The sequence below is a fragment of the Carcharhinus amblyrhynchos genome, chromosome 3 (assembly GCF_965287045.1).
Source record: "Carcharhinus amblyrhynchos chromosome 3, sCarAmb.v2.hapA, whole genome shotgun sequence".
Taxonomy (NCBI): Eukaryota; Metazoa; Chordata; class Chondrichthyes; order Carcharhiniformes; family Carcharhinidae; genus Carcharhinus; species Carcharhinus amblyrhynchos.
The window spans coordinates 136,911,276-136,930,096 of NC_137326.1; the positions used below are offsets into that span (position 1 = coordinate 136,911,276).

Here is an 18,821-nt window from a genome sequence, read left to right on the forward strand (position 1 = left end):
TTTTTTGAGAAAGTGACCAAAGAGGTGGATGGGGGTAAGGTAGTGGACGTGGTATATATGGACTTTAGTAAGGCGTTTGATAAGGTTCACCATGGTAGGCTTCTGCAGAAAATGCAGATGTATGGGATTGAGGGTGATTTAGTTAATTGGATCAGGAATTTGCTAGCAGATAGGAGACAGAGGGTGGTGGTTGATGGTAAGTATTCGTCACGGAGTTCGGTTACAAGTGGTGTGCCTCAGGGATCTGTTTTGGGACCACTGCTGTTTGTAATTTTTATAAATGATCTGGATGAGGGTATAGTTGGGTGGATTAGTAAATTTGCTGATGACACCAAAGTCGGAGGTGTGGTAGATAGTGAGGAGGGGTGTCATAGTTTACAGAGAGACTTGGACAAGTTGCAGAGCTGGGCCGAGAGGTGGCGGATGGAGTTTAATGCGGAAAAGTGTGAGGTAATTCACTTTGGCAGGAATAACAGATGTGTAGAGTATAGGGCTAACGGTAGGACTCTGAATAGTGTTGATGAACAGAGGGATCTAGGTGTATGTGTACATAGATCCCTGAAAGTTGGGAATCAAGTAGATAAGGTTGTTAGGAAGGCATACGGTGTCTTGGCGTTTATTGGTAGGGGGATTGAATTTAGGAGCTGCAGCGTCATGTTGCAAATGTACAAAACTCTGGTGCGGCCGCACTTGGAGTATTGTGTGCAGTTCTGGTCCCCACATTATAGGAAGGATGTGGAGGCATTGGAGAGGGTGCAGAGGAGGTTTACCAGGATGTTGCCTGGTATGGAGGGGAGGTCCTATGAGGAGAGACTGAGGGATTTGAGGTTGTTTTCGTTAGAAAGAAGGCAGCTAAGAGGGGACCTTATTGAAACATATAAGATAATTAGAGGTTTAGATAGGGTGGACAGTGATAGCCTTTTTCCTCGGATGGAGAAAGCTAGCACGAGGGGGTATAGCTTTAAATTAAGGGGTGGTAGTTATAGGACGGATGTCAGAGGTAGGTTCTTTACCCAGAGGGTGGTGAGGGAATGGAATGCCCTGCCTGCTGCAGTTGTAAATGCGCCTAGTTTGGGGGCGTTTAAGAGATCCGTGGATAGGTTTATGGATGGAAAGGGTTTGGTTTAGGTTAGGGGGTCATTGCTTTTTAATTGGTCAGCGCAACATCGTGGGCCGAAGGGCCTGTTCTGCACTGTAATGTTCTATGTTCTAAATCAAACCTCTGCTCAATAAAAAGTTTGTCTATCTCGGACTTAAATCGAACAATGGAGCCAGCATCCATCACCATTTGAGGGAGAGAGTTCCGAACCTCCCCCACTCTCTGCATGTAGAAACCTTTTCTAACATCTCTCCTGAACGGCTTAGCCTGAATTTTTAGATTATGGCCCCTGGTTCTGGAGTCTTTAACTAATGGAAACAGTTTATCCCTATACCTCCCTGTAAATGTTGTGTAGACCTCTGTCGGATCATCCCTCAACCTTCTGAATTTGAGAGAATAAAGACTTACTTTGTTTAATCTTCCCTCCTAATCGTGGAAGCACTGGAAAGGATGCAGAGGAGGTTTACCAGGATGTTGCCTGGTATGGTGGGAAGGTCTTATGAGGAAAGGCTGAGGGACTTGAGGTTGTTTTCGTTAGAGAGAAGAAGGTTAAGAGGTGACTTAATTGAGGCATACAAGATGATCAGAGGGTTAGATAGGGTGGACAGTGAGCGCCTTTTTCCTCGGATGGTGATGGCTAACACGAGGGGACATAGCTTTAAATTGAGGGATGATAATTATAGGACGGATGTCAGAGGTCGGTTCTTTACTCAGAGGGTAGTAAGGGTGTGGAATGCCCTGCCTGCAGCAGTTGTGGGCTCGCCAACTTTAAGGGCATTCAAATGGTCAGTGGATAGACATATGGATAACATTGGAATAGTTTAGGTTAGAGGGTCATTAGATTGGTTCCACTGGTCGGCGCAAAATCGAGGGCTGAAGGGCCTGTACTGCGCTGGAATGTTCTATATTCTAATTTAGTTTTGCAGGAAGCACTGAGCTCCAATTACCTGTACACACAAGATCAACTCACTAAACAATGTTCAACTATTAAACACAGGGCTGTTTTTTGTCTGGGCATCATTACCTGTAGACTCAAGCATTCTATTGCCCTCCGTGCTGTCCTGTCACCTCACACCCTCCATGCCACATTAAACAGAAGCAAAACTCTGTTGTCCATAACCCAACTTACACCCCATCATCTTCAACCTTCACCTGATAATTATATCAAATAAAGTTAAGTACATACAGGTGGAAGGCACTTATTGGATGGCTACTTGAGCACATATAAAGAGACACTTACTAATACGGAAGTTGAGTGCCGTTAGGAGACATATACCTGTAATGTTTGCCTTGTGAATAAACCTATTTGAGTGTTGCTGAAAAACAAATGTTGAAGCTTTTTGTCTTGTACTCATCAGGACCATCACAAGAATACCAATGTCAGGGGAAACAAGAATTTATTCTGCCTGAGAAGTGTTATATATTTAAAAGGGTTGCAGGTTGCTTTAAGAGCTGATCACATGATGGTGATGTTATTCGGGTGTTGCAGGCTGCTGTTTCACTCTCAGTTTGTCTGAGTGTCTCTTCCATTAAAACCTGTTGTGTGTTAGTTTGAATTTACGTGTGCAAACCTTGTTCCTTGCTTTCCGTTAAAACCCACAACTCCAAACGTAGTCGGTGGAATTCTCCCAAAAAAGTTCTAAATGTTGAAATTGTGGGAAAATTGGAGTGATTTACGCTTTTGTTTTCAGTGGGAGTTCACACTAGAATCTCCTACACTCTGTGCACTGCAGAGGCTGCCAACATAATTCTCATTAAATTTCAGGGGTTGGGCCTGTTCATGCTAGAGAAGCAGAAACCAGTGGGCCTCTGCGCATGTGCAGTGGCCCCGAACTGTTAGCTTCCCTGTTTGCTGGCCGGCTCGATCAGGCCGGGACCCCCACAGTGCTGCCTCCTCAACCCCGCCCATCCTGGACGTCCCCAGTCTCCAGCACCTCCAAACCAACCTCAGCAGTGATGATCCATTCCACGACCCCACACCCCTCAAAACAGGTTCACCCCACCCCTGGCTAATATTTATCCTTTAGCCAACATCAATAAAGCAGATTAAATTGCCATTATCATGTTATTATTTGTGGTATCTTCTTGTGTACACGTTGGCCACTGCATTTCCCTAAATGTATCACCCCAAAAGTATGTAATCAGCAGTAAGGTGCTTTGAGATATCTGGAGATCAGAGAAGGTGCTATAGAAATGGAAGTTTTTTTGAATATTTTTGACATGGCGTCAGGACTAGCCCATTTCTCCACCCAGATTGATGTCATAGAATTGGTCATCATTGATCCGTGACTCAAACTGGTTTACCCAGCATCATTTCAAACCTCCTCCCATCCGGATCCAACCTGTCACAGTGTGTGAATGGGGCTGGAGCACGTGGAGTGGGGGGATGGATTGGAGATCTGTGAGTGGCTGGGTGGGGAATTGCTGGATAGAGTGGCTAGGTGGGTGTTTGGACCTGGTGCATGGTGGGGTTGACACAGTGGGATGCAGAGCATGATGGGGGGGTTGGGGGGGATGAGTACAGAGATGAGAGCTCGCAATTCTCTTCTTCATTACATCCTCAGCGTGAGAGAGAGGCCAATCACTGTGACTGTGTCTCAATTATTGTGCCAGTTTTCTGATGAATGGTGGAAAGCTGCGTGTTTTTGGGTAGTAATTTAAACTACGCTAACCACCCCAGTGACGGGCACGGTGGTACGGTGGTTAGCATTGCTGCCTCACAGTGCCAGGGACCAGAGTTTGATTCCTGGCTTGGGCCACTGTCAGTGTGGAGTTTGCGCATTCTCCCCGTGTCTGCGTGGGTGTCCTCCGGATACTCTAATTTCCTCTCACAGTCCGAAAGACATGCATTGGCCGTGGTAAATTGCCCTTTAGCAAACCTGAACTCTGTAGACTAAATAAACTAAATTAAACTAAGCATTGGCTATCTTCCATCTTTATTCCCTCTACAGATGTTCCTCGAATGTTTTTGTCTGTAAAGATTCGGATTTCAAGTTGAAGGCGAACTCCATATTCAAGCTCAAAGGTTGGTGTTGGGAAAGACATCTGGATATTTTGATTTGATTTATGATTGTCACATGTATTAGTATCCAGTGAAAAGTATTGTTTCTTGCGCGCTGTACAGACAAAACATACCGTTCACAGAGAAAGATGTGAGAGAGTGCAGAATGTAGTGTTACAGTCAACTTAATACAAGGCAGGTCCATTTAAAAATCTGACGGCAGCAGGGAAGAAGCTGTTCTTGACTTGGTTGATATGTGACCTCAGACTTTTGTATCTTTTTCCCAAAGGAAGAAGGTGGAAGAGAGAATGTCCGGGGTGTGTGGGGTCCTTAATTATGCTGGCTGCTTTGCTGAGGCAGCGGGAAGTGTAGACAGAGTCAATGGATGGGAGGCTGGTTTGCGTGATGGTCTGGGCTAGATTCACGATCTTTTGTAGTTCCTTGGGCAGAGCAGGAGCCCATACCAGCCTGTGATATAACCAGAAAGAATGCTTTCTATGGTGCATCTGTAAAACTTGGTGAGATTCGTAGAGGACATGCCAAATTTCCTTAGTCTTCTGAGAAAGTAGAGGGACTTTCTTAACTATAGAGGCGGCTTGGGGGGACCAGGACAGGTTGAAACTTGAAGCTCTTGATCCTTTCTACTTTGTCCCAGTTGATGTAGGCAGGGGCATGTTTTCTTCTACGCTTTCTGAAATCGATAACAATCTCCTCCATTTTGTTGACATTGAGGGAGAGAATATTGTCGCACCAGTTCACCAGATTCTCTGTCTCACTCCTGCACTCTGTCTCGTCATGGTTTAAGATCCGACCCACTGCGGTGGTGTCATCAGCAAACTTGAAAATTGAATTGGAGGGGAATTTGGGCACACAGTCAAAGGTATATAAGGAGTATAGTAGGGCCTGAGAACACAGCCCTGTGGGACAATATAAATTGTTCCAATAGGAAGGCGCAGTGTTGGTTCACGAAGGGCAGGTCATGTTTGACGAGTTTGGTGGAATTCTTCAAGAACGTTATGTGTGTGGTGGACAATGGGGAACCTGTGGATGTGGTGTATCTGGATTTCCAGAAGACATTTGACAAGGTGCTGAAGGCCACTGCATAAGATAAAGTTGCACTGTGTTACGGGTAATGTTTTAGCATGAATGGAGGATTGGTTAATTAACAGAAAGCAAAGAGTGGAGGTAAGTGGGTGTTATTCTGGTTGGTGATCAGTGACTAGTGGTGTGCCTCAGGGATCAGTGTTGGGACAGCAATGGTTTATGATTTACATAGATGATTTGCAGTGTACTGTGTCAAAATTCGTAGATGACACTAAGATGAACGTAGAACATAGAACAGTACAGCACAGTACAGGCCCTTCAGCCCTCAATGTTGTGCCGAGCTACGTCCAATCCCAAGATCAAGCTATCCCCTCCATGTGCCTATCCAATAACTGCTTGAAAGTTCCTAAATTGTCCGACTCCGCTATCACAGCAGGCAGTGCATTCCACACCCCAACCACTCTCTGAGTAAAGAATCTACCTCGGACATCACTCCTATATCTCCCACCATGAACCTTATAGTTATGCCCCCTAGTAACAGCTACATCCACCCGAGGAAATAGTCCCTGCACGTCCATTCTATCAATCACTCTCATCATCATCTAAACTCTATTAAGTAAGTGTGGCAGAGCAAAGTGTGCAGAGGGTGCTAGAAGTCTGCAAAGGGCTGTAGATAGCCTAAGTGAGTGGGCGAGGGTCTGGCAGATGGAGTACAATATTGGTAAATGTGAGGTCATCCATTTTGGTAGGAATCACAGCAAAATTGACTATTATTTAAATGGTAAAAAATTGCAGCATGCTGCTGTGCAGAGGGATCTGGGTGTCCTTGTGCAGGAATCGCAAGGAGCTGGCTTGCAGATGCAGCAGGTAATTAAGAAGGCAAATGGAATTCTGCCCTTAATTGCTGGAGGGATGGAATTTAAAAACAGTGAGGTTATGTTGCAGCTGTATAAGGTGCTGGTGAGGCCACACCTGGAGTACTGTGCACAGTTTTGGTCTCCTTACTTGAGAAAGAATATATTGGCACTGGAAAAGGTGCAGAGGAGATTCACTAGGTTGATTCTGGAGTTGGCTTATGAGAAGAGACTCAGTACACTGGGACTATATTCATTGGAATTCAGAAAAATGAGAGGAGATCTTATAGAAACAGATAAAGCTATGAAGGGAATAGATAAGATAGAAGCAGGGAGGTTGTTTGCACTGGCGGGTGAAACTAGAACTAGGGGGTATGGCCTCAAAATAAGGTGGAACAGATTTAGGACTGAGTTGAGGAGGAACTTCTTCACACAAAGGGTTGTGAATCTGTGGAATTCCCTGCTCAGTGAAACAGTTGAGGCTCCCTCATTGAATGTTTTTAAGGCAAGGAGAGATAATTTTTTGAACAGTAAAGGAATTAAGGGTTATGGTGAGCGGGCGGGTAAGTGGAGCTGAATCCATGAAAAAATCAGCCATGATCTTATTGAATGGTGGAGCAGGCTCGAGGGGCCGGATAGTCTACTTCTGCTCCTTGTTCTTGTGTTCTTACGATATTGAGAACTATACTGTAAAATCAGTGTGATTGCCAGGCGTACGGTTGTATGCTTCGATAACTTTTCACCTCCTGCTTATCAAAAATCTATCTACTTCTGCCTTAAAAATAGTCAGGGACCTTTCCTCCACCACTCTCTGGGGAGAGAGAACCAAAGGGTCAGAACCCCCAAAAGATAATACTTCTGCTGATCTCCACCCTAAATGGGAGATCACTTGTTTTTAAACTGTTTCCTCCCATTCCAATGGCAGAGTCACACGGATATTTTAGGTCCTACATTTCCTACTTTGCAACACAACCCTTCCTCCAGCCCCCATCTGTATCTCAACTGCTGGCTCTTCAAAGCATTTGGACTTTGATGGGCTGGTTTTTGGGGCCAGTGCTGAATTTTAACATTGTCTGCCTGTTATACTCCTTCTGTGTGCCATTCTCCATGGGGTAATGCTTGACCTATCAGGTATGTTTCAGTGGGTAGCAGCTTTGAGTCAGAATGCCTGACTCAGGAGATTACAGTAAGAAGTCTCACAACACCAGGTTAAAGTCCAACAGGTTTATTTGGTAGCAAAAGCCACAAGCTTTTGGAGCACTGCTTCTTTGTTAGGTGAGTGGGAGTTCTGTTCACAAACAGGGCATATAAAGACACAAACTAAATTTACAAAATAATGGTTGAAATGCGAGTCTTTACAGGTAATCAAGACTTAAAGGTACAGACAATGTGAGTGAAGAGAGGGTTAAGCACAGGTTAAAGAGATGTGTATTGTCTCCAGCCAGGACAGTTAGTGAGATTTTGTAAGCCCAGGCAAGTTGTGTAACATGAACCCAAGATCCTGGCTGGCATTTGCTACCAAATAAACCTGTTGGACTTTAACTTGGTGTTGTGAGATTTCTTACTGTGTTTACCCCAGTCCAACGCCAGCATCTCCACATCAGGAGAGTAACCAGAGGAAATCCACGCAGAGCTGGAGGGAATGTGCAGACTCTGCACAGATAGGGATCCAGGCTGGGAATCAAACCCAGGTACCTGGCACTGTGGATAGCACATGGCACAGTGGTTAGCATTTCTACCTCACAGCACCGAGGACCTGGGTTCCATTCTCGACTTGGGTCACTGTATGTGTGGAGTCTGCATGTTCTCCCCATGTCTGTGTGGGTTTCCTCCCACAGTCTGAAAGGCATGCTAGTCAGGTGCACTGGCCGTGCTAAATTCTCCCTCAGTGTACCTGAACAGGTGCCGGAGTGTGGCGACTAGGGGATTTTGACAGTAACCTCATGGCACTGTTAATGTAAGCCTGTTTGTGATTCTAATAAATAAAGTTTAGAGGTTAAAAGTTTAAAATGGTGGGATTAAATCCCACATTTGAGACAAAAATCAGACACACACGCTCTGTGCAGTACACAGGGAGTGCTACAGTGTCACGGGTGTTGTCTTTTGGGTAAGCTCTCCATGCGGGCAAAACAGGAACTCACCAATCAGTGAACGCGGAGGCACAAAGAAGAACCAATGGTGAAGTAAGAAAGTTAAGGAGCTTCAATTCCTCACCGGCACCAAGGCTTCTTCAGTGCCACCAAGACATCGACCCAACCCCCAAGGCCTCAAACTGGTGCCGGGTAAGGAACTCCTTTGAAGGACAGAGAAAACACCAGCCTTCGATGGAGAGATGACTTCAAAGAACTCCTAAACCATGATACAATAATAGGTGAGGATGCGTTTGAGGGAATCCCCCAGCTCTCTGTCAAAGGTAATCTTGGACTCCCGCCAAACGTGGACAAAGTCAAAGCCACCAATAAACACGTGAAGAATGGAAAGCCGCAGGAGGGGATGGGATTCCAGTCAAGATTTTCAAATTCAGAGATCAGCTGTCATCCCCATTAGCCGTTCCTGAAAATCTGGGATAGATTCTGTCAACCTCAGGAATGTCACTTTCACCACCATCTTCAAGAGAGGAGGCAAAGCAGGCTGTGGGAACTATCGAGGAATCCTCCCCCCCTTCTCCATCACCATCCGAATCCCTGCTTGCCACCTTCTCCCAGCCTCTGCAGTAATCCTTCCGGAAAGCCAGCGCGGCTTCCGAGTAAACAGCAGACAAGATTTTCACTGCTCAACAACTTCAAGAGAAATGTTGAGGGTCGCATTACTGCCAATCTCGCCTGAACCCGCCCCCCCCCCTGCCAGCAAGAATGGAGTATTTGGCGCTCAGCCTAAACTCCATTCACTGCAGCAGGACTGGAAAACCCCAGCTGCGGGCAAGCTCGCAGGTTCACAATGATTGTGTTCGTCTTCAGGATGAATAGTGGCCCAGGACACCAGGGAGTCCGGGGCCACATTATATCCAAACAAATGGCACCACCAACAATGCCGCACTCTCTCAGTACTGACACTGGGGAGAGATTTTGTTTTTTTTTTAGTTGAGTTGGAGAGTAAAGCAGGGCTGTAGAGGGTGGGGTTAGGGTGGGAGAAATGGGATGAGGGAGGGAGCCTGAGCAGTGGGATAAACCAGTTTCAGTGTTTATTTTGGGAAAGGGTGGGTTCACACTCTCACACACTTCAACTCTTCAAATTGCAGAATGGAATTGTACAGATAATGGAAACCATGTGTCCCGAGGACTCAATTTCCCTCATAAATCTCTAAATAGTTCTCCCTGACTTGCTGTCTCCAGCGAGATTTGACTGCTGAGGAGTTACCAAGAGCGAGTTTATTTTCCAGCTGTTTGTTGATTGGTGGCCCGTGGAGGAATGCCTGGGCTAGCTGCCATGTTGGGAACAGACCAGCAAAGACCGCAAGATTGTGTTCCCACAGAACCTCAGCTCAGTGCCACGTAAAACCGCTCTCGACATTCTCCCAGGCAGCAACGGAGTTATAGGCTGGCTACACAGTTAAGTAAGTGTCTATGTGTGTAGCTCACACTGTCTCTGGGCAGTAACGAGTCAGACAACAGCAACATTTACATAGCAGTACAATAGCACAGAGGTTAGCACAGCTGCCTCACAGCACTAGGGACGCAGGTTCGATTCCCGGCTTGGGTCACTCTTTGTGTGGAGTCCGCATGTTCTCCCTGTGTCTGTGTGGGTTTCCTCCAGGTGCTCTCATTTCCTCCCTCAGTCCAAAGATGTGCTGGTTAGGTACATTGATCTGAATAGGCACCAGAAACTGGAAACTAGGGGATTTTCACAGTAACTCCATTGCAGTGTTAATGTAAGCCTTACTTGTAACTAATAAATAAACTTTAACTTTTACTTTACTTTAATAGAGTAAAATATCCCAATTGCTTCACGGGAGAAGTTATCAAATAAACTTTAACCCGAGACACACAATGGGATTGGTGACCAGATATTTGGTCAGAGAGATAGGTTTTAAAGAGCCTCTTAAAGGAGGAAGGAGAGGCGGAGAGGTTTAAGGAGGGACTCCAGAGGTTAACACCAAAGGAGTGATGGCACAGCCGATTAAAATGCACATTTGTCCTGTTCTTTCAATCCACAGATTGTGTTTTTTTCGGTTGCTGTGAGTGTTTTACTTCCTTGGTTACAGAACTGTAGTATATGTTTGTCAATGAAACACCAAAATGTGCAGCACTTTGAAAGTAAATCTTCAATGCCAAAATCAATGCCTTTGGCTAAACCGCCACCACCATGGCAACACTTGTGGTTTTATTGTTTTCTATTGAAATCACTCACCACCCACAGTGCCACTGGGGAGGGAACTCCAGGATTTTGACCAGTGACAGTGACGGAATGGTGAAATGTTCCCAATTCAGGATGGCGAGCGACTTCGAAAGAAACGCCCAGACATGGGTTGTCTACTCCCCTTGTGGAGGTTGTGGGTTTGGAAGGTGCTGTCGAAGGAGCCTTGATGAGTTGTGGCAGTGCACCTTGTAGACAGTACACGCGGCAGCCACTGTGTTGATATTGATGGGAGTCAATGTTTAAAGTGAATGGGCTGCTTTGTCCTGGATGGTGTCAACTTCTTGAGTGCTGTTGGAGTTGCACTCATCCAGACCTGTGCCTTATAGATCGTGGACAGGCTTTGGGAGTAAGGAAGTGAAGTACCTGCCACAGCATTCCTAGCCTCTGACCTGCTCTGGTAGCCATAATATTTATATGGCTAGTCCAGTTCTGTTTTAGGTCAATGGTAAATCCCAGGATGTTGATAGTGATCGATTCAGTTAGGGGCATATCATTGAATGTCAAGCGGTGATGGTTAGATCCTCTCCTGTTGGAGCTAGTAATTTGCTGGCACTTGTGTGGTGTGAAATTCCTTTCCACTTATCAGGCCAAGCCTGGATATTGTCCAGGCCTTGTTGCATTTGAACATGGACTGTTTCAGTATCTGAGGAGTGGTGAATGGTGCTGAACATCGTACAATCACCGGCGATCATCCCCACTCCTGACCTTATGATGGAAGGAAGGTCATTGATGAAGCAGTTGAAGATGATTGGGCCTGGAACACACTGCCCTGAGGGACTCTTGCAGAGATGTCTTTGAGCTGGGATGACTGACCCTCCAGAAACCACAAACATCTTCCAATGTACCAGGTATGATTTCAACAAGCGGAGAGGTTTCACCCTGATTGTAACTGACTCCAGTTATGCGAGGGCACCTTGATGTCACACTCGGTCTAATGCAGCCTTGTTATCAAGGTCAGTCACTCTCACCTCACCTCTGGAACTCAGCTCTTTTGTCCATGTTTGAACCAAGACTGTAATGAGGTCAGGAGCTGAGTGACTCTGGCGAAACCCAAACTGGGCGTCACTGAGCAGGTTATTGCTGAGCAGGTGCTGCTTGATAGTGCTGTCGATGACCCCTTCCATCACTTTACTGATGATTGAGAGTAGACTGATTTGGCAGTAATTGGTCAGGTTGGATTTGTCCTGCATTTTGTGTACAGGACATACCTGGGCAATTTTCCACATTGTTGGGTGGTTGCCAGTGTTGTAACTGTACTGGAAGAGCTTGGCTAGGGGAGCGGCAAGTTCTGGAGCTCAAGTCTTCAGTACTGTTGCTGGAATGTTATCAGGGCCAATGGCCTTTGCAGTATCCAGTATCTCCAACCATTTCTTGATAGCATGTGGAGTGAATCGAATTAGCTGAAGACTGGCATCAGTGAGGAGGCTGAGATGGATCATCCATTTGGCAATTCTGGCTGTAGATTGTTGTGAATTCTTCAGCCTTGCCTTTTGCACTGATGTGCTGGGCTCCTCCATCGTTGAGGTTGGGGATATCTGTAGAGCCTCCTCCTCCATTGAGTTGTTTAATTGTCCACCACCATTCACAACTGGATGTGGCAGGACTGCGGAAGGTGGACCAGCTGATTGCTCTATCGCACACTGACTCTGCTGTTGGGCATGCGAGTAATCCTGTGTTGTAGTCTCACCAGGCTGGCACCTCATTTTTAGGTATGCCTGCTGCTGCTCCTGGCATGCCCTCCTGCACAGTTCATTGAACCAGGGTTAACCCCCTTCTGGGTGGTAATGGTTGAGTGGGGGATATGCCGGGCCATGAAGTTACAGAGTGTGGTTGAGTAGAGTTCTACTGCTGCTGATGGTCCCTTGCACCTCTTGGATACTCAGGCATGAGTTGCTAGATTTGTTTGAGATTTATCCCAGTTAATGTAGTGGTTGTGTCACACATGATGGAGACTATCCTCAATGTAAAGATGGGACCATCTTCATGAAGGTTGTGCAGTGGTCACTTCTGCCATAATGTCATGGACACCTTAAATTCAGTAACCTGCAGGATTACGGCCCAATGCTGGGAAATGGGGTGACTTGTTCTGGGGACCTGTGTTCGGATCCCACCACAGCAGTTGGTGGAAATTGAATTCAATGTAAATCTGGAATCAAAAGTCAAATTAAGCCATTGTCGCTTGTTGGAAAAACCCATCTGGTTCACTAATGTCCTTCAGGGAAGGAAATCTGCCATCCTTACCCGTTCTGGCCTATATGTGACTCCAGAACCACAGCAATGTGGTTGACTCTCAAATGTCCTTTGAAGTGGAGGGTAGTTAAGGATGGGCAATAAATGCTGACCCACGTCCACATCCCTTAAAAATGAATTAGAAAAAGGTTTGTCCCAACTGGCCACCTGGAGTCAGCATTTCTCAAGTATTATCACTTTCTGATGTCAGTTTCAGCCAGCCTCTGCAATTCATGCAGAAACCACCAGGAAATGTCTCAGTCTCAATAGTTTCGGACAGAACCTTTCTTTTCGCATCACAGTCTTGCAACCAATTGCACGAGGATTTTTGAGGAAGCTGATAAGTTGTTGTAAAAGCTTTTCGGGAAGGAAACCTGTCGTCCTTACCCCAGCTGGGCCTCTCTGAGACTTCTGACCCACACCAACGTCCTGACTCATAAACTCGCCTCAGCTGAATCAAGCATCAGGGATTGAAGTAAAAGGCCCATCACTGCCTTCTCAGGGCAAATGAAGAAGAGCAAACAGTAACAATCCCTACATAAGAACATAAGAAATAGGAGCAGGAGTAGGCCATCTGGCCCTTCGAGCCTGCCCCGCCATTCAATAAGATCATGGCTGATCTGTTGTGGCTCAGTTCCACTTTCCCGCCCTCTCCCCATAACCCTCAATCCCCTCTCTTATCAAGAACCCATCAACCCGCTTCTTAAAAATATTTAGCGAGGCAGCCTCCACCACTTCAACGGGCAGAGAATTCCAGAGATTCACCACCCTTTGAGTGAAGAAGTTCCTCCTCAACTCCGTTCTAAACCGCACCCCCTTTATCTTGAGGCTGTGCCCCCTAGTCCTACTGTCCTTTCTGAGCGGGAAGAGTCTCTCCACCTCTATCCTATCCATCCCATTCATCATCTTATATGTCTCAATGAGATCTCCCCTCATTCTTCTAAACTCTAACGAGTACAAGCCTAGTTTATTCAGCCTCTCCTCATAGCTCAACCCCCTCAACTCCGGCATCAGCCTAGTAAACCTCTTCTGCACTCCCTCCAAAGCCAAAATACAAGATCAGAATGAGTAAAATACATCTTTCCACAACAGCGATCTCAATGACCTCTATCCAATATAGTGACTTTTCTTTAGTCATTCTTGGGACTTGGGTGTTGTTGGCTGGGCCAGCATTTATTGCCCATCCCTAGTTGCCCTTGAATGCAAGTTGAGAGTCAACCACATTGCTGTGGCTCTGGAGTCACATGTAGGCCAGACCGGGTAAGGACGGCAGATTTCCTTCCCTAAAGGACATTAGTGAACCAGATGGGTTTTTCCGACAATTGACAATGGTTCCGGATCTTTTTCATTGAATTCAAATTCCACCATCTGCTGTGGCGGGACTTGAACCCAGTTCCCCAGAACTTGATGGCTCTGCTTCTCCCATCCCACTGCGCTAATTTTTTAGTGCAGCATGGCGGGAGATTCTCATGATGATCAATTCGCGGGGTTCGCATTTATGCCCTGTTAGAGTCTCTGGTCTAGAGTTTACTATCAAATAAACCGGTTGGACTTAAACCTGGTGTTGTCAGACTTCTCACTGTGTTTACCCCAGTCCAACGCCGGCATCTCCACATCAGAGTCTCTGGTGGCATTGCATCCACATCATTATTTGCATAAAATTAAATATGATTAGCAGGCCCAGGAATGAAGTCTCTGATGCCGTTAGCATCTTGCCACCCCTCGCCAGAGTGGATCAAAAGAACAAAGAAAAATACAGCACAGGAAACAGGCCCTTCAGCCCTCCAAGTCTGCGCTGCTCATTGGTCCAACTAGACCATTCGTTTGTATCCCTCCATTCCCAGTCTGTTCATGTGGCTATCCTCTAACCCCCAATGGATCACTCCACTGGGGTTAGAGTAGGTCCCCACTAATGGGGAGTGAGTGGCCTGAGCTGCTGGAGTGAGGGGGGAGGGAGCAATCAGAGTTCCCCAGAGGGTCGGGTGGTGGAGAGGTAGCCCCCTGGGCATTAGCAGCCTGGCAGTGCCAGCCTGTGCTCACTGCCCAAGGGTCAAAGCGCCAATGCCTACAGAGCAGTGCCAAGGGGGTGGGGCATATGGGGGCAATCGGGGGTCCCACTGTCACTCCTCATTGAGATGGGTGGGGGAAGGAGGGAAGGCAGTGATTGGGATGGGACGGGACGGGACGGGACAGTCAGCACTGCAGTGGGGTTGGGGTCGGGGCTGTGGGGGGGGGTGGTTACTGTTGGAGGATGGGGTGATGGGGGGGTGGCTGGAGATCGAGGTGGACTGGGAGTAGGGGTGGGGAAGTCAGGACTGCTGGGGGGGGGGGGCGCGGTCTGGTCTGCGGGGGGGTTGGAATTACTGTCGGGGGAGGGGTGATCAGGGAGTGCTGGAGATTGGGTGGCTGGGAGTGGGGGTTCAGGGTCAGGCTTGGGAATGGTCAGGGGGAGACAGAGAGCTGGCGATCTAGGGGTCGTGGGTCTGGCCAGCAATCGGGAGACTGGCAGTGCGGGCCACTGTGCATGTGCTGATCTCGGCACTGACAGATCAATGCACACACAGTAACCCACTCAGTGCACTGACTCCAGCCCCTCCAGTGGGGAGAGTTTAGTTTTTAACGATATTCAGACTGCTGGCCTTTGCACAGAGACTGGGAGATTCTGCTCGAAACTCCCACTGGAAAAAATGCAACATGAATTACTCCAGTTTTCATGTGAATTTGACGCTAAAATGTTTTTGGGAGAATTCCAGATAACGGCTCTGACAGACAGTCATCCAGACTCTCAACGTTGGCTCTATTCTCTCTCCACAAATGCTGTCAGACATGCTGAGATTTTCCAGCATTTTCTGTTTTTTGGACACAGTATTGTTTATTTCTATATTGCACGTCGCTGATGGGTGTTTATATTCAAGTTTTTTTGTTAAGTTTATTTGCTCGTGTCACAACTTGGCTTACATGAACACTGCAATGAAGTTACTGTGAAAGTCCCCTGGTTGCCACACTCTGGCGCCTGTTCAGATTATGGGGGTGGCACTGTCACAGCGCCAGGGACCCAGGTTCAATTCCGACCTCGGGTGTCAGTGTGGAGTTTGCACATTCTCCCCGTGTCTGTGTGGGTTTCCGTTGGGTGCTCCGGTTTCCTCCCATAGTCCTGACATGTGTGGGTTAGGTTTATTGGCCATGCTAAATTGTCCCTTAGTCTCCCAAAATTAGGGGGATTAGCAGGGTAAATACTTGTTATGGGGAACAGGTCTGGGTGGGATTGCCTCTTAGCGTCAGGAGGATTGTGTGGAGCCGCAAGGATGTGGGCTGGGAGGGATTGTTGTCAGTGCAGACCCGATGGGCCGAATGGCCTTTCTCCACAGTGTAGGGATTCTATGGGTGCACTGAGGGAGAATTCAGCATGATGAGTGTACCTAACCAACACATCTTTTGCAGTGTGGGGGGAAACTGGAGCACCTGGAGGAAGCCCGTGCAGACATGGGGAGAACATGCAGACTCCGCACAGTAAGAAGTCTGACAACACCAGGTTTAAGTCCAACCGATTTATTTGATAGTAAACTCACAAGCTTTCGAGGTTAACCTCTTCGTCAGGTGAATAGAGAGTTCTGGCCTCAGACAGAGCATATAAAGCGCAGACAGTTTACAGATTACTGATTAGAATGCAAATCTTTACACCTAACCTGCTGTTCAAGTCTTAAAGTGGCTGACAATGTGAGCGGAAGGAGCACTGATCACAGGTTAAAGAGATGTGTATTGTCTCCAGACAGTACAGTAAGTGAGGTTTTGCACACCCTCACAAAACCTCACTTTTTCATTTCAATAATGTGAGGGTTCCTCACTTACTGTACTGTCTGGAGACAATACACATCTCTTTAACCTGTGATCAGTGCTCCTTCCGCTCACATTGTCAGCCACTTTAAGACTTGAACAGCAGGTTAGGTGTAAAGATTTGCATTCTAATCAGTAATCTGTAAACTGTCTGTGCTTTATATGCTCTGTCTGAGGCCAGAACTCTTCATTCACCTGACGAAGGGGCAAACCCCGAAAGCTAGTGAGTTTACTATCAAATAAATCGGTTGGACTTAAACCTGGTGTTGTCAGACTTCTTACAGTGTTTACCCCAGTCCAACACCGGCATCTCCACATCACGACTCCGCACAGCCAGTGACCCAAGCCGGGAATCGAACCCGGGTCCCTGGCACTGTGAGGCAGCAGTGCTAACCCACTGCGCCACCCAAATTCCACACATGTCCAAACACTGCAATTCCACTGTACCCCTTCCTCCTGCTGCAGGATTCCTGCATTGCTGGGAAAGATCTGGATGCTGGGGAAGAGTGTGCTTCCTTGTTCGTGGGGTGGGTGCAGGATATTCCCCATGGCAGCGTTTCCAGAGACTGTTCCTTCCTGCTCCACTGTCTAAGGAGAGCAGACCTGTTCCTCTCGTCAGAGGGCAGTAGATGCAAACTCCTTCCATCCCCGAACTGGCCAATTTCACTGCTCAGAGAAAAGTCCTCTCACATCAGTGAAACTTCCTCCTTGCCAATGCGATTCTGAGGATAGTGAAAGCCTCCTTTGAATGGCAGCCAGAGCGAGGAACAGTTGCTAAGGAGCTGTGTGTGTGTCTGATTCATTCTGAATCAACTGTCACCCTTTGGCAAAACCAATATTCTCCCCTTTGGCAATGCCCAGTGAAACTCACACAGGATTGGATCAGTCCTTGGTGCTTATTTATTTTTATTTCCCCCGCTGGATTTAAATCATTCTGGACAAAAAAGAAAACCCCGAATAAAAACCCAAAGCCAACAGGGAGGATTAACAACCTCTTGTGTCTGAACTGGCAGGAGGGGAAAGGGTTATTCCTGCGCTGGGGCTGGACCGGTTTGGGGGTGGGTGGGTCTATGTGAAAGCCTTGCCTCTCTTGTCAGTCTGTGTCACCCAGGCTGGGTGAGGCTACAAGTTCACTCAGTTGCTGCACTGCAGATTCTGGCTGAAGTTAGGAGCTCAGAGCATCTGCTTTCTCCCCGGGAATCCTCCACACTGCACTCCTCTCCCTGTGCTTTTCCTCCTTGCTCTACTCTGGGATTCGAACCGGCGCCATGGAGTCGAGAGTTCCACTGTCAGAGGTTAGTGCTAATGTCTCATCCTGTCGCACTGCCCAGCTCTCCCCCCCTCTCTCTCTCTCCCTCGCAAACAGACACAGCCATTTATTTCTTGCAGCCTGCATTCAGAACCTGCCACTCCTGGGTCTGTGTATCTGTCTTATCGCATCTGCAGCTTCTGGGGGGCTCCTTACCCTGTCCTAGACAGAGACCGCCCCCCCCCCCCCCCCCGACTCCCCTCGATGTTCCTGATAATTTGTTGCGATTCTTCTGAAACTTTTGCTTATCAAACCATCAATGTTGCATTATAGACCATTTCCACTCCACGTTGCACTCACTGTCCTCCCATCAAACACTCCCAGGACAGATACAGCACGGGGTTAGATACAGAGTAAAGCTCCCTCTACACTGTCCCCATCAAACACTCCCAGGACAGGTACAGCACAGGGTTAGATACAGAGTAAAGCTCCCTCTACACTGTCTCCATCAAATACTCCCAGGACAGGTACAGCATGGGGTTAGATACAGAGTAAAGCTCCCTCTACACTGTCCCCATCAAACACTCCCAGGACAGGTACAGCAAGGGGTTAGATACAGAGTAAAGCTCCCTCTACACTGTCCCCATCAAACACTCCCAGGACAGGTACAGCATGGGGTTAGATACAGAGTAAAGCTCCCTCTACACTGTCCCCATCAAACACACCCAGGACAGGTACAGCACAGGGTTAGATACAGAGTAAAGCTCCCTCTACACTGTCCCCATCAAACACTCCCAGGACAGGTACAGCATGGGGTTAGATACAGAGTAAAGCTCCCTCTACACTGTCCCCCATCAAACACTCCCAGGACAGGTATAGCATCAGATTAGATATAGAGTAGAGCTCCCTCTACACTGTCTCTGTGAAACACTCCCAGGACAGGTACAGCACGGGATTAGATACGGAGTAAAGCTCCCTCTACACTGTCCCCCCATCAAACACTCCCAGGACAGGGACAGCATGGGGTTAGATACAGAGTAAAGCTCCCTCTACGCTGTCCCGCCATCAAACACTCCCAGGACAGGTACAGCACGGGGTTAGATACAGAGTAAAGCTCCCTCTACACTGTCCCCCCATCAAACACTCCCAGGACAG

General features: G+C 47.4%; 1 protein-coding gene across 4 annotated transcripts in view; it reads left to right on the forward strand.

The window, feature by feature from the left end:
• Window positions 1-18,821, forward strand: part of LOC145341163 (phospholipase D1-like) — a 146,647-nt gene that overhangs the window by 12,613 nt on the left and 115,213 nt on the right. For 3 of the 4 annotated variants that reach the window (XM_080186079.1, XM_080186076.1, XM_080186077.1), the window contains exon 2: window positions 4,051-4,124. The gene's annotated coding sequence lies outside the window, so the exon portion shown is untranslated. Of the gene's footprint in view, window positions 1-4,050; window positions 4,125-17,550; window positions 17,713-18,821 lie in introns of those variants that run through there. The other variant, XM_080186078.1, reaches the window with a different exon arrangement.